At 41.8% G+C, this 16,913-nt stretch overlaps 1 long non-coding RNA gene across 2 annotated transcripts; it reads left to right on the top strand.

The window, feature by feature from the left end:
• The first annotated feature begins 449 nt into the window (after positions 1-449).
• On the top strand, positions 450-6,940 carry LOC115127113 (uncharacterized). 2 transcript variants are annotated; one of them, XR_003863311.2, is made up of 4 exons: positions 450-1,626; positions 1,742-1,931; positions 2,040-2,311; positions 6,204-6,940. It is a non-coding gene; the product is annotated as an uncharacterized LOC115127113 (long non-coding RNA). The 2 variants fall into 2 exon arrangements; XR_003863310.2 differs by having other exon boundaries at positions 453-1,626; positions 1,742-1,927.
• The last annotated feature ends 9,973 nt before the right edge of the window (positions 6,941-16,913 follow it).

Raw genomic sequence — 16,913 nt, 5'->3', positions numbered from 1 at the left:
CTGATGTAACCATTGTAAACGTTGAAAAAGTTGTAGCTATATTCCAATGAAGTTAGATTTATATATGTATATATTAATATACAAGTAGGAAAGCCTTAAGATAAATAATCCACTTGTTTAGAGAGAAAAATATAGATCATTTTTGAGTAAAGTAACGTTAGTAAAATGTTGGATGGGTGTGTTGGGGAAATTCACCCCCAACACTAGGGGGAATCTGGCCTAGTTACCTCCTTATGGTTATGAATGTTTCTACCTGTCATTTAGACATTTAGTTAGTGCTAGTTTATGCTAACCTGCTACCTAGCAACCTCACTAGCAGTAAATGCTAGTTAGCATAATCTGCTAGCAGTGCTAGCTAGCAACTTTACTACAAGATCATCTGAGGTAAAATACATAAAAAAATATAATATAACTTAATTGCAGTTTAAAATGTTTCCACTAGTGACTGATAGCTTTACTGATAGCTGATCTTACCTTATAGCCTTTTAGCTATTTTACACAGCATTTTATATCATATAGCTAGATATCTAGCTACGTTTTTAAGAGAGAGCTTTTAAATTGGCACCTCTCCCCCCTATGGGCTAATAATACTTTGAGTCAGGTGGTTTGAAAGAAAGTGACTTGTCTTGAGGTACACAGTCCTGTGTGTGGTAGTTAGGGTTAGGGGCCATCTGTTAGATTTGTGGTCGGTCGGGGCTTAGGTTAAGGGTCAGTTCCTTACAGTTACTAATATAATTTCATGTTTTTATTTTCAGAAGAGAACATACAGGAAGAAGACAGACCATGGAAGCTGTGTCTCGGGGGTGATACAGCATCCCCTGAAGGCAATAGACCTTAAAGGGGCGTGCCAGGGTGTTCAACATTCCACCAAGAACCCTATGGCACCACAGAGGAAAGGAGGTGGAAAACCCAGGCTTCAGCCAAATGGGTGGGGCGTCAGTCTTCTCTTTCACGTCTGAAAGTGACCTCGTCAATCGCATCATGGGACGTGAGAAGACTCGCCTTTGATCTGACAGAGAGGATGGGAATCACAGGTTCATCAAAGGAAAGGGGTATGCATGGGTGGATTGGTTCAGTTGCTTAATGAAGCGCAACCCTCAACTGTCAGTTTGAGTATCGCAAGCAACCAGTCTTGCGAGGGCCGTGGGCTTTAATAAGCTTAAGGTTGACCAGTTTTTTTATGGCCTACAAGGACATTTTAAACAGCATCAGGGACATTGGGAAAACAAAGATTTGGAACATGGACAAAAGTCCAGAAACTGTTGCCTGTGGTGGCCACCAAGGGAACAAAACGTGTTGCATGGTTGACCAGCGCAGAGTGGCTTCACAGTCACAGTAATTTGTGCTATCAGTGTAGCGAGGCAGTACGTACTGCCCCTCTTCATCTTCCCTCGGAAGAGGATGAACGAACAGCTGCTGGTTGGAGCACCTGCACGGTCTGTTGGAAGGGTGAGTGACTCAGGCTGAGTCGACAGTACCATCTTTGTCGACTGGCTCCACAACTTCAGCCACAGTGTTGGTTGCACCCCTGAGGAACCCCACATCCTCATCCTCGATGGGCACCACTCCCATAAGACCCAGACTTCATGGTCACTGAGGTTATAGAGGAGCCTGAGCCCATTGCCAGTAAGATAAAGTTATTTAAATTAACAAAAAGTAGCAGAAGAAGCATCTACTTGGTAGAAAGTGTTTATTGTACTTACACCAATGTATTGTTATGGTCGTTTATTTTCAATGCAAGGAATCCATTCAACCACAGTGCTCTACCGCTGCCACCGATGCAGCTACCAGCTCTACCACCGCCACCTCTACAGCCACCATCACTAGCTCTACCTACACCGCCACCAGCTCTAACGCCAAAACCTCTACCTCCACCACATCTACCTCCGCCACAACCTCCACCGTGCAGCCTACCCTTGCTCCAAATGTTGGTAATATATATTTGTTAGGGAATATATATTTGCATATAGTGATTAGCAGTGTTTATTGTACCAATACAATGTGTTCCTGTTGTTTTTGCTTAAACCAACAACCAACAGCTGCAGCAGTTCTATTGGAGTTGTGGCCGAGGCTCCAGGAGGCGAGGCAGAGGAAGAGGAAGGCAGAGTCTGCAGCTGTACTGACAGCCTCACCTTACAAAAGGTTGCTGGAGGAAAATGCTCGACAGAAACATCAACAAGAAGAAAAGAGAGAGAGTAAGAAAACAAATCAGGTTCTTCAAAGAAGGTTGGTGCAACACAACAAGCCACATCAGCCACCAAAGAAGGGGGTGCGGAGGGTCTTTTCTGTGAGGTGCTGGTTTCAGTCACAGGTGGGGACAATATTATATTCCAATTAATATATTTATTTTTAATGAATTTTAAAAAAGCTATTGAAAACCTTTTGCTCCTGAATGTCAAGTTAAAGACTGCAGGGATTTAAAATCTTGCATTATTCCAATACTATTTAGTGAAATTGTACATAATGGATTGTAAGGAAAAGAAGCAACAATGAAACAAAGAAAATGAATGTGCAGGTGAGTTAAAAAGAGGGACTTTACATCAAATCTCCTCATAGTGCAGATATTAATAGTGACATGTGCAACACAATTTACACCAATATTCTTTTGTAAATCATTAAAATAACACAGCTAGATTTAGCTTTTAAGTATTACTTACTAAATAATTTCTAAATAAAACTGATTAAATGGATTTTAACACAGTTGTGTGAAACTCTATGCCATAATCTTCTACTCAGGGGGCAGTTACCCCGGTACTTAAAAAACACCCCTATCTAAAAACAACATTTCATGAAATAACAAAAAAAGTGTAAACTGTAGCCATTTATTTAACTTTATATTTTATTTGCCTTAGCATGACCTTCATAGGTTAAATGCACATACCAAAAATGTATTTTTGTGTCAGCAATTCAACATTGTTCTTAGGGGTGCTAGTTACCCCCTAATACCCTAACATGGCATGGATCATTCCACCAATTCTGGGCCTTTTGAGAAGTGTTAATTCGCCTCATTTTAACATTCGGTCAAAAAAAGAGCACATGATCAACTTGACTATCATAAGTGCCTATTAAGTACCAAATAAAGTAAGAGGGTTGAATGTAACAGGGTTGACAATTTCTTCTTAAATCAACCATACATCTCCTTGTGACAGGGTGAATCGAAGCATGTTGTGTGCTAAAGGGAGTGGCAAGCTTCACCCAAACAAATGAAATTATTAAAACATTTCTAGTCTGTCTATCTGCATACACGCAGACTCAGCATCATTCAAATAACGGAGTTTGATACACCTGGTATTGGATATGACTGAAATTAAATGTGCTAAATGAGGGACAAATGTAAATTAATCACTAATCATCTCATTAAATACAGTGCATTAGGAAAGTATTCAGACCCCTTCACTTTTTTCCACATTTTGTTACGCTACAGCCTCATTCTAAAATGGATGAAAATATTTTTCCCTCATCAATCTACACACAATACCCCAAAAGGACAAAGTGAAAACAGGTTTTTAGAATTTAAAAAAAATGTATTAAAAATGGAATATAGAAATACATTATTTACATAAGTATTCAGGCCCTTTGCTATGAGACTTGAAATTGAGCTCAGGTGCATCCTGTTTCCATTGATCATCCTTAAGATGTTTTTAAATCTTGATTGGAGTCCACCAGTGGTAAATTCAATTGATTGGACATGATTTGGAAAAGGCACATACCTGCCTATTTAAGGTCCCACAATTGACAGTACATACGGAGGTTCCTCCTTTAAAAGTTGCGTCATACTGCAGCACACCTTGCGTGCTGCCACAGCATTCTGTGGCACGTCATTTAATTGTCAGACATTTTTTTTCTGTTACTTCAAGTTATTGCTAGTTTGACCACCAGAGTGCTTCTTTGAGAAGCATTTGATAGTATTCTGTATTGACATTACCAGAGATTTTTTTTTTTTTTTGTAGTAACATAGTATATGGGATTGATTTTAAGAAATTTGCTTTAATTCATTTGATTAATATTATGGTGTTTCTATTCAGAGAAAAACAAAACCCTCAGGGTTTCTGTTAGGATGGCATGGAAAATATGGCACTGTACAACGCGACGGTCGGGGAATAGGCTACAGGATTGGAGGATTCTAAAATGTTTGCCTTCATTAGACAACTTTGTTCCAATATTTCTGTAAATCAGTGATATTTATTCCCATAGTAATTCGTTATGGATCCATAACTAAATCAACATCTGCATTTTGAAAGAGTATTTTTTTCATCATTATTTTATTAATGAAATGTGTATTTGTTTATCAAATCACATTTTATTTGTCACATACACATGGTTAGCAGATGTTAATGCGAGTGTAGCGAAATGCTTGTGCTTCTAGTTCCGACAATGCAGTAATAACCAACAAGTAATCTAACTAACAATTCCAAAACTACTGTCGTATACACAGTGTAAGGGGATAAAGAATATGTACATAAGGATATATGAATGAGTGATGGTACAGAGCAGCATAGGCAAGATACAGTAGATGGTATCGAGTACAGTATATACATATGAGATGAGTATGTAAACAAAGTGGCATAGTTAAAGTGGCTAGTGATACATGTATTACATAAGGATGCAGTCGATGATATAGAGTACAGTATATACGTATGCATATGAGATGAATAATGTAGGGTAAGTAACATTATATAAGGTAGCATTGTTTAAAGTGGCTAGTGATATATTTACATCATTTCCCATCAATTTTCATTATTAAAGTGGCTGGAGTTGAGTCAGTGTCAGTGTGTTGGCAGCAGCCACTCAATGTTAGTGGTGGCTGTTTAACAGTCTGATGGCCTTGAGATAGAAGCTGTTTTTCAGTCTCTCGGTCCCAGCTTTGATGCACCTGTACTGACCTCGCCTTCTGGATGATAGCGGGGTGAACAGGCAGTGGCTCGGGTAGTTGATGTCCTTGATGATCTTTATGGCCTTCCTGTAACATCGGGTGGTGTAGGTGTCCTGGAGGGCAGGTAGTTTGCCCCCGGTGATGCGATGTGCAGACCTCACTACCCTCTGGAGAGCCTTACGGTTGAGGGCGGAGCAGTTGCCGTACCAGGCGGTGATACAGCCCGCCAGGATGCTCTCGATTGTGTGCAGTCTACAATACATACTGTAGTAAACATGGGAAGGTGCCTAATTCCTTACATAAGGGAGAGCAGGCCATGTCTGTACTACAGAATGCAGGGCACGCGGGAGACCGGTGTTATTTCATAGTTGTGATGTCTTCACTATTATTCAACAATGTAGTAAATAGTAAAAAAAACTGAAATGAGTAGGTGTGTCCAAACTTTGAATGGTACTTGCTTAATTCATTTGATTCATATTATGTTTTTTCTATTCCAAGAAAAACAAAAAACCCTCTTGGTTTCCCTCAGAATGGAATGGAAAATATGGCACTGTACAACGTGACAGTCGGCAGTACATTACTGGGCTATATAGCTAAAGACTCCCCGCAGGGCACGAGGAAGGAGTAGGCTGTCCTTGTAAATAAGAATTTGTTCTTAATTGACTTGCCTAGTTAAATAAAGGTTACACTAAGAGCATAACATTTCTGCACCCTAATTTTCTAATTATTGTCTAACCAATACCCAAACAGAGATGAAGTGAAAATAAAAATCTCATTGATTTATCAAGACCAGTCTTGCCTCAGAGCAGCGCGAAACCATGCTAAAATAGTTGTAGGGGTTTCTCTCTAATTACAGTCAGAAGAGAGTTGAAGAAACTTGTGTGGACTTATGTTAAGGCTCGGTGAAAAATGTTATATATATTATTTATTTTTTAAATGATCAGAATATTAACCATGTGTGCTCGCTTGTTTTGTACTGTTCTGTAGTATCGATGCAATAATTTTTCTGTGAGAATATCTGAGAATATCTAAAGGGCTTTTATATAATTCTAAATTAATTAATAATAATAATAATCGCTTTGTTTAAAAATGTTATTTAATGTTATTAATTTAATGTAATTTAACCTAGAGTGACGAGAAAAAGGCAATTCTTGAACATGGAGTGAGGCATTCTCTCTAATTTCTAAATAAAGCCAGTTTGTTATTTTTAATAATTTATTTCTGGAGAAACCTAACTTGATTATTTTGCAGACATTCAAGTCAACACATATCTTCAGAATATCATGGAATATTTGAACATTTTTGTTTCTCAATGCTTGTCTCGGAGCAGCGTGAAACGGTGCTGAAATAGACGTCCGCAGTGGGAAGGCTATGTATTCTGTGCCCATTCATGGAATCTCTCTTCAGTTACACATCCTTGGAATAGCAGAACAGCATAACGGTCCGGGCGGCCCTTGCTGTGCCTGGTGAGCAGTTGGTCAAGTTGTCAGAAGAGAAATGGAAATGTCAGGGTGAACCGAAGACCTGACAAACCCGCCACGTATGTTGACTCTGCCCGTCGGAGGTGGAATTCCAGAGCTCACAGGTGTGCCTGACATGGATTGTGACTCCATCTCGTTCCTCGCCCTTTTCAATGCGTGCGTGAGTGAGTCAATGATTCTAGTGATTCGTCTGACAAACAAATAACTTTGTGTCCTGCAGGCCCAGGCATGAATCAAAGCTGGCGAGACATTCAATAACGTCATCTTCACAGACGAATCAACCGTGGCCCTTGAGCAATTTGCTCAAAATTGCTACAGAAAAAAAGGAAGAAGATCAAGAAGATTAACAAAAGCATAAAGATGTTGATGAAGAAATGCTGTTTTGAGTTAAAAATGTAACACTTTAGAGTACTTAAGCATCGAATACATTGCAAGTTGAGTGATTTTCACAACAGTAGTTGGGCTATAAAAATATATTGTCCTGCTAATAGGAAACATTTGCATGATGGGATACATTCTAGACTCCTATAAAGCCCTCTTGTTGTTTGTAAAGTCAAATTAAAATGAAGATTATTGTTGAAATGAATTGCTCGACTGGTGTAGGTTTTTCCATCTGTTGGTGTGCAAAACCTGCGTAACAAGTTAGCTATATTTTCAGCACCAGCCACTGTTCACCTCCTATTGATTGCGCTGCGGTTGCTGGCAGTTGTTTTTTAAATTGAAGCTTTATTTAACTAGGCAAGTTAGGTAAGAACAAATTCTTACTTACAATGAAGGCCTACCCCGGCCAAACCCGGATGACGTTGGGCCAATTGTGTGCCGCCCTATGGCACTCCTAATCACGGTCGGATGTGATACAGCCTGAATTCGAACCAGGGACTGTAGTAAAAGCCTCTTGCACTGAGATGCAGTGCCTTAGACCGCTGCACCACTCGGGAGCCATGATATACATTACATTTAAGTCATTTAGCAGACGCTCTTATCCAGAGCGACTTACAAATTGGTGCGTTCACCTTAAGACATCCAGTGGAACAGCCACTTTACAATAGTGCATCTAAATCTTTTAAGGGGGGTGAGAAGGATTACTTTATCCTATCCTAGGTATTCCTGAAAGAGGTGGGGTTTCAGGTGTCTCCGGAAGGTGGTGATTGACTCCGCTGTCCTGGCGTCGTGAGGGAGTTTGTTCCACCATTGGGGGGCCAGAGCAGCGAACAGTTTTGACTGGGCTGCGCGGGAACTGTACTTCCTCAGTGGTAGGGAGGCGAGCAGGCCAGAGGTGGATGAACGCAGTGCCCTTGTTTGGGTGTAGGGCCTGATCAGAGCCTGGAGGTACTGAGGTGCCGTTCCCCTCACAGCTCCGTAGGCAAGCACCATGGTCTTGTAGCGGATGCGAGCTTCAACTGGAAGCCAGTGGAGAGAGGGGAGGAGCGGGGTGACGTGAGAGAACTTGGGAAGGTTGAACACCAGACGGGCTGCGGCATTCTGGATGAGTTGTAGGGGTTTAATGGCACAGGCAGGGAGCCCAGCCAACAGCGAGTTGCAGTAATCCAGACGGGAGATGACAAGTGCCTGGATTAGGACCTGCGCTGCTTCCTGTGTGAGGCAGGGTCGTACTCTGCGGATGTTGTAGAGCATGAACCTACAAGAACGGGCCACCGCCTTGATGTTAGTTGAGAACGACAGGGTGTTGTCCAGGATCACGCCAAGGTTCTTAGCGCTCTGGGAGGAGGACACAATGGAGTTGTCAACCGTGATGGCGAGATCATGGAATGGGCAGTCCTTCCCGGGAGGAAGAGCAGCTCCGTCTTGCCGAGGTTCAGCTTGAGGTGGTGATCCGTCATCCACACTGATATGTCTGCCAGACATGCAGAGATGCGATTTGCCACCTGGTCATCAGAAGGGGAAAGGAGAAGATTAATTGTGTGTCGTCTGCATAGCAATGATAGGAGAGACCATGTGAGGTTATGACAGAGCCAAGTGACTTGGTGTATAGCGAGAATAGGGAGGGCCTAGAACAGAGCCCTGGGGACGCCAGTGGTGAGAGCGCGTGGTGAGGAGACAGATTCTCGCCACGCCACCTGGTAGGAGCGACCTGTCAGGTAGGACGCAATCCAAGCGTGGGCCGCGCCGGAGATGCCCAACTCGGAGAGGGTGGAGAGGAGGATCTGATGGTTCACAGTATCGAAGGCAGCCGATAGGTCTAGAAGGATGAGAGCAGAGGAGAGAGAGTTAGCTTTAGCAGTGCGGAGGGCCTCCGTGATACAGAGAAGAGCAGTCTCAGTTGAATGACTAGTCTTGAAACCTGACTGATTTGGATCAAGAAGGTCATTCTGAGAGAGATAGCGGGAGAGCTGGCCAAGGACGGCACGTTCGAGAGTTTTGGAGAGAAAAGAAAGAAGGGATACTGGTCTGTAGTTGTTGACATCGGAGGGATCGAGTGTAGGTTTTTTCAGAAGGGGTGCAACTCTCGCTCTCTTGAAGACAGAAGGGACGTAGCCAGCGGTCAGGGATGAGTTGATGAGCGAGGTGAGGTAAGGGAGAAGGTCTCCGGAAATGGTCTGGAGAAGAGAGGAGGGAATAGGGTCAAGCGGGCAGGTTGTTGGGCGGCCGGCCGTCACAAGACGCGAGATTTCATCTGGAGAGAGAGGGGAGAAAGAGGTCAGAGCACAGGGTAGGGCAGTGTGAGCAGAACCAGCGGTGTCGTTTGACTTAGCAAACGAGGATCGGATGTCGTCGACCTTCTTTATGATATATATATATTTTTTTCTTCTCCAGAACATTAACCTTGTGTAGGTAGATATGTGTGTAGGTAGATAGATACAAATGATTTGTTGGGGGGGGGGGTTGGTAAAGGTTGAATAATCTATTGTTCAGCTAATAGCCCATCCTGCTACGCTTGTGATAAAACGAATAATAATACACTGCTCAAAAAATAAAGGGAACACTAAAATAACACATCCTAGATCTGAATGAATGAAATATTCTTATTAAATACTTTTTTCTTTACATAGTTGAATGTGCTGACAACAAAATCACACAACAATTATCAATGGAAATCAAATTTATCAACCCATGGAGGTCTGGATTTGGAGTCACACTCAAAATTAAAGTGGAAAACCACACTACAGGCTGATCCAACTTTGATGTAATGTCCTTAAAACAAGTCAAAATGAGGCTCAGTAGTGTGTGTGGCCTCCACGTGCCTGTATGACCTCCCTACAATGCCTGGGCATGCTCCTGATGAGGTGGCGGATGGTCTCCTGAGGGATCTCCTCCCAGACCTGGACTAAAGCATCCGCCAACTCCTGGACAGTCTGTGGTGCAACGTGGCGTTGGTGGATGGAGCAAGACATGATGTCCCAGATGTGCTCAATTGGATTCAGGTCTGGGGAACGGGCGGGCCAGTCCATAGCATCAATGCCTTCCTCTTGCAGGAACTGCTGACAAACTCCAGCCACATGAGGTCTAGCATTGTCTTGCATTAGGAGGAACCCAGGGCCAACCTCACCAGCATATGGTCTCACAAGGGGTCTGAGGATCTCATCTCGGTACCTAATGGCAGTCAGGCTACCTCTGGCGAGCACATGGAGGGCTGTGCGGCCCTCCAAAGAAATGCCACCCCACACCATGACTGACCCACCGCCAAATCAGCAATGCTGGAGGATGTTGCAGGCAGCAGAACGTTCTCCACGGCGTCTCCAGACTCTGTCACATGTGCTCAGTGTGAACCTGCTTTCATCTGTGAAGAGCACAGGGCGCCAGTGGCGAATTTGCCAATCTTGGTGTTCTCTGGCAAATGCCAAACGTCCTGCACAGTGTTGGGCTGTAAGCACAACCCCCATCTGTGGACGTCGGGCCCTCATACCACCCTCATGGAGTCTGTTTCTGACCGTTTGAGCAGACACATGCACATTTGTGGCCTGCTGGTCCTTTTGCAGGGCTCTGGCAGTGCTCCTCATGCTCCTCCTTGCACAAAGGCGGAGGTAGCGGTCCTGCTTCTGGGTTGTTGCCCTCCTACGGCCTCCTCCACGTCTCCTGATGTACTGGCCTGTCTCCTGGTAGCGCCTCCATGCTCTGGACACTTGCATTGATGTGCCATCCTGGATGAGCTGCACTACCTGAGCCACTTGTGTGGGTTGTAGACTCCGTCTCATGCTACCACTAGAGTGAAAGCACCGCCAGCATTCAAAAGTGACCAAAACATCAGCCAGGAAGCATAGGAACTGAGAAGTGGTCTGTGGTCGCCACCTGCAGAACCACTCCTTTATTTGGGGTGTCTTGCTAATTGCCTATAATTTCCACCTGTTGTCTATTCCATTTGCACGACAGCATGTGCAATGTATTGTCAATCAGTGTTGCTTCCTAAGTGGACAGTTTGATTTTACAGAAGTGTGATTGACTTGGAGTTACATTGTGTTGTTTAAGTGTTCCCTTTATTTTTTTGAGCAGTGTACTTTTTCCCCTTTCCACTTGTTAAAGATTCCAATTAATAAAGTGTTTTTAACCATAATCGGCCCCAACCCTAACCTAGAGCATTTGGGCACAGTCGATAGCGTGCTAGACTTCGGGCTAGAATGTTGAGGGTTCGAAACCTGCTTCCTTCTTTTTTCATTACATTATTATGCAGGTCTCAGAGCAAATAGCCTGGATTATTACTCCCATCTTGTTCCTCGCTCTTTTCCACGCATCGTTCAGCACGCTTGTGTACTGTTTTTTATTCTGTATATATGAATTACAAATCAATCATGTTTCTAGTCTTTTGCATAGTTACAATGTGTAATCTTTGACGTCCCAGGAGCAGGAGTGGTAAACACTGTTGAAGTGTATAATTGTAATACATACATGCAGACACAGCATCATTCAAATAATGGAGTTTGATACACTTGGTATTGGATATGACTGAAAAAAAACTTGCTAAATAGTGATTTTTGTAAATGAACTTTATGACAAAAAAATATGCATAATTGTTTGTCTCTACATTAACTAACATATTCTTCTCATTGTAATTTTTTTTGCTTGACGTTATAAATACTTACATTTGCTTCCCTGTAATGTTTTGTCAGCCATCTTGGCTGAAGAAAGTCACCAGGGACGGGTGGTTAGCGTCAAATTCGTCATTGGAACCACTCGATATGATTGGTCATATAAAAACCTTGGGACCCAAATGCATAATGAGTGCTCTACCTCCCTCTTGTGGTGGTCTGGAGCAATGAAGCCATGACACTGGGTACCTCTAAATCCTGCGGTGTAAACTTTTAAAGGAGGAATCGCTGTTTCAGAGCAAAAAGCCATGAGGTCGAAGGAATTGTTTGTAAGGCTCCAAGACAGGATTGTGTCCAGGCACAGATCTGGGGAAGGTTACCAAAACATTTCTGTAGCATTGAAGATCCCCAAGAACACAGTGGAACCAGATGGTCACTCTGACAGAACTGCAGAGTTCCTCTGTGGAGAAGGGAGAACCTTCCAGAAGGACAACCATCTCTGCAACACTCCACCAATCAGGCCTTTATGGTAGAGTGGCCAGACGGAAGCCACTCCTCAGTAAAAAAGCACATGACAGTCCGCTTGGAATTTGCCAATATGCACCTAAAGGACTCTCAGACCATGAGAAACACAATTATCTGGTCTGATGAAACCAAGATTGAAATATTTGGCCTGAATGCCAAGCCTAACGTCTGGAGGAAACCTGGCACCATCCCTACAGTGCATCAGGTGAAGTTTTGGAACAGGCGTGAGCCAACACATGGAGTAATGAGTAGGATTAGCTGGGAAGATCTCAATTGCATATCCCTCACGTCCTCTCCTCGTCTCCTTCTCAAAATACATTGGATGAGAAATCCAGAGCTCCTCTGGCTTTCTCATCCAATGTGTTTTGGGAAGGATAGAGTATGCAATTGGAATTTTCCCTGTGTTTTATAAAACCCAACAGTTCTCAAACATTGTACCTAGAGAGCTACCGTCCTATAGGATTTCAATCCAACCCAACCCCTAATCAAGCTCACTTGTTGGAGTGAAAACCTACTAGACAGTTGCTCTTCAGGAACATGTTTGTAACTAATGCTGAGTGACGTGTGAATGGCATTGTAACTGTGTAATTGTTGTTTAAAATAACAAATTCTTTATAAAAATAAATAAATTCAAATACAATGTTGTTTCTTGAAAATAATATTTGTATAAAACGCTATGAGCCTCCTCAACTTCCTGGAATCCAATGTAGCTGCTGTTGGGGTCAGGGTAGTTAGATGTAATTGTTGCCACCACAGTGGCTGGGAGTAGCCGTCGTTGGCCTCAACATAGATGTTCTCCACTCCAGGGTGATCCGATAAGAGACCAGTCTGTATTGCCTAGATAGACAGAAAATAAATGCATGATGATTTTATATACAACAATCATGAAAATAAATAGGCTTAGGCCTATACGACATGAAATATAACAGGCTCAGGGATCATTAAGCACATTCATTGATCAGCTGTATTGATGATGGCTCAATACATTTACATTTCGGTAATTGAGCAGATGCTCTTATCCAGAGTGACTAACAGGAGCAGTTAGGATTAAGTGCCTTGCTCATGGGCACATAAACAGACTTGGCACCACACACCCTCGCCACTGAATAGCAGGCAAGTGATTGCTTTGCAATGCTTGCATTTAGCCACTGATTCCTTCCAAACCACTCATTATCGAATTTGCGATTTCCAACTTGTGTAATGTTTAGGTCCAATGGCCGATGATCACGATACGTTTTATCTATAATTTCTCTTCATTATTTCTCTTCATATGACAAGGATTTGCCAGTAGATTGTCGATTTGATCCATGATGTTGACTGCTAGCTTGCTAGCTAAGATTTTGAAAGTATGATGTTGACATGATCAGTCCAATCAAAGCTACTGTAGATACAGTGGGGCAGAAAAAGTATTTAGTCAGCCACCAATTGTGCAAGTTCTCCCACTTAAAAAGATGAGAGAGGCCTGTAATGTTCATCATAGATACACTTCAACTATGACAGACAAAATGAGGGAAAGAAATCCAGAAAATCACATTGTAGGATTTGTAATGAATTTATTGTGCAAGTTCTCCCACTTAAAAAGATGAGAGAGGCCTGTCATTTTCATCATAGATACACTTCAACTATGACAGAGAAAATTAGGGAAAAAAATCCAGAAAATCACATTGTAGGATTTGTAATGAATTTATTTGCAAATTATACCTTCAAAATGTACGTCAGTCAATACAGAAAATTACAGGAACCTTGAAAGTTTCTTCAAGTGCAGTCGTAAAAACCAGGCGCAGAGTAGGTGAACGGGTGATCTCCGCATGTGTAGTTCCCACCGTGAAGCATGGAGGAGGAGGTGTGGGGGTGCTTTGCTGGTGACGCTTTCAGTGATTTATTTCTAATTCAAGGCACACTTAACCAGCATGGCTACTACAGCATTCTGCAGCAATACGCCACCCCATCTGGTTTGCGCTTAGTGGCAATATCATTCGTTCTTCAGCAGGAATGAACCAAAACACACCTCCAGGATGTGTAAGGGCTGTTTGACAAAGTTGAGTGATAGAGTGCTGCATCAGATGACCTGGCCTCCACAATCACCCGACCTCAACCCAAATGAGATGGTTTTGGATGAGTTGGACTGCAGAGTGAAGTTAAAACAGCCAAGAAGTGTTCATCATATGTGGAAACGCCTTCAAGACCATTGGAAAAGCTTTCCTCATGAAGCTAGTTGAGAGAATGCCAAGAGTGGGCAAAGCTGTCAAGGCAAAGGGTGGCTACTTTGAAGAATATAAAATATATTTTGATTTGTCTAATATTTTTATGGTTACTACTTCATATGTGCTATTTCATAGTTTTGATGTCTTCACTATTATTCTACAATGTAGAAAATAGTAAAAATAAAGATTAACCCGTGAATGAGTAGGTGTGTCCAAACTTTTGACTGGTACTGTATGTTTTGCATTGTTTTGAAAAAATAAAACACAGGGAGGTTTATTAATAATACACTGTGTTTAATACACAGAGAGGTGACTAACAACACTGTTTATTACAATGTTTGGACACTCCAGTCTCTCATTCTTCGTCCCAAATGGCACCCTATTCCATTCCTTATATAGTACACCACTTTTGACCAGAGACCTTGGGGTGATGTTGTGGATGTTTGTATGTTGTTGTTTGTATGTGTATGTTTTGTATTGTAAAAAAATAATTAAAATAAATGTTTTATATCATCACTTTTAGTTACAGGATTAATATGATTTTTGTATTATGTTACTTAGTGATGCACGGGTGCGTCAATAGACTCCTAATAACTTACACAACTAACTTCATTTGTTTTGATCACTTTACCCATTTTTTGGGGGGATCCACCCCTGTAAATGCAATTTGCCTAATGACGCACGAGTGGAGAAGGACCGTCTCATGTCAAAGCAAGTGCATTTCCACGCAAGTTCACTCTCCTCGCCGACTTTCCTCGATTACCTTTGACCTTGTTCAAAAGGATGGTGGAGAGAGGATGCAGGAGGTGAGGCAATCGAATTGATAAAAGAACATTATATATTGTAATCGGATGTTACAGGATGCACTGAAGGTCAGTTTCAGGTTGCAAAAGCCCTATAGTGTCTGAAATCATAGCCTTTCCAACAGAGTACAAATTATACTGTGACATTAGGGGGAGCCTCTATTGGGTATACAGTGCTGTGAAAAAGTATTTGCCCCCTTTCAAATGTTCTCTACTTTTGCATATTTTTTTTATACTGAATTATCAGGTTTTCAAACTAAACCTAATATATAAATAAAGGGAACAAATGAAAAAATAATACAACAATTTCATACTCATTTAATTTATTTCACAAACAAAGTCCCTGTGTAGAAAAAGTAATCGCCCCCTTACACTCAATAACTGGTTGTGCCGTAGTTGTTGATCAGTCTCCCACGTCATTGTAGAGGAATTTTGGCCCACTCTTCCAGGCAGAACTGCTTTAACTCAGCAACGTTTGTGGGTTTTCAAGCACGAACTGCTCGTTTCAAGTCGTGCCACAACATGTCAATTGGGATTAGGTCTGGACTTTGACTAGGCCATTCCAAAACTTCAAATGAACACATTTTTTTTTTGTTGTTGATGCCATTTTCATGTAGGCTTGATTGTGTGTTTTGGATCATTGTCTTGCTGCATGACCCAGCTGCGATTCAGCTTCAGCTCACAGACGGATGGCCTGACATTCTCCTGCAGAATTCTCTGATACAGAGCAGAATTCATGGTTCCTTCTATTAAGGCATGTCGTCCAGGTCTTGAGACAGCAAAGCATCCCCAAACCATCACACTACCACCACCATGCTTGACCATTGGTATATCCTTATGTACATATTATTTATCCCCTTACACTGTGTATAAGACAGTAGTTTTGGAATTGTTAGTTAGATTACTTGTTGGTTATTACTGCATTGTCGGAACTAGAAGCACAAGCATTTCGCTACACTCGCATTAACATCTGCTAACCATGTGTATGTGACAAATACAATTTGATTTGATTTGATTTATAAGGTTCTTACTGTGGATGCAGTGTTTGATTTCTGCCAGGCATAATGGGACCCATGTCGTCCAAAAAGTTATACTTTAGACTCATCTGTCCATAGAACATTCTTTCAAGAGTCTTGATGATAATCCAGGAGCTTCCAGGTCCTTTTTGGAAAACTTGAGTCAACTTTTTGGACGAGATGGGTCCCACTATGTCTGGTGAAAACCAAACACTGCATTCCACAGTAAGAACCTTAAACCAACGGTCAAGCATGGTGGTGGTAGTGTTATGGCGGGAAATTACTTTTTCACACAGGGGAATTGTGTGTTGCATATCTTTGTTAATTAAATAAACAAAATAAGTATATATATTTTTTTGTTTATTTGTAAACTCAGGTTATTTTTATCTAATATTAGGTTTTGGTTGAAGATCTGATAACATTCAGTATCAAAAATATGCAAAAATAGAGTCATCAGAACGGGGGCTAATATTTTTTCACGACACTGTAAATTCTTTATGGGCCTAATAGGAAAGAAGTCATTTAATGGTAAAAAATGTATTAGGCTGATTGTCAAACAAATCACTTCAAAAAGTAGGCTACTCCAAAATAATTCCAATATCCAAACAGTGCACTGTGCACGCACCAACTGATGAATTGAAAGAGACATCTGTTACAAAAGTGTAATGTCATTCAGCGATTTTCATTAGGCCTACTACAGCGGTGTGTATTTATATGTGTCAAGGGAAGCCACGCTTTCCCCAACAATCTGAACAATAATAATAAATAAAACAATTTTAAATAATGTTTCATAATTTCCCTTCAATTCGCAAGTGGCTGAATCTATCTCAGCGGAGAAAGCATACAGTATGAGAGAGCGAAACAGCGCCCCCCCTGGCTCAGCATGTGTAGTAACATTTCATACTTTTTTTTGGACAGACCCCATCAGATACATGAGCTATGGAGGAGAGCTGTTTCGCTCGATAGGATGCATTCTCCGGTGAGATTGATGCATTTTGCTGTCCGCACGCGTTCTGGTCAAATTATCAA

This window comes from Oncorhynchus nerka, linkage group LG4 (genome assembly GCF_034236695.1).
Source record: "Oncorhynchus nerka isolate Pitt River linkage group LG4, Oner_Uvic_2.0, whole genome shotgun sequence".
In the NCBI taxonomy this organism is placed as follows: Eukaryota; Metazoa; Chordata; class Actinopteri; order Salmoniformes; family Salmonidae; genus Oncorhynchus; species Oncorhynchus nerka.
This window is presented reverse-complemented; position numbering and strand designations above follow the sequence as displayed.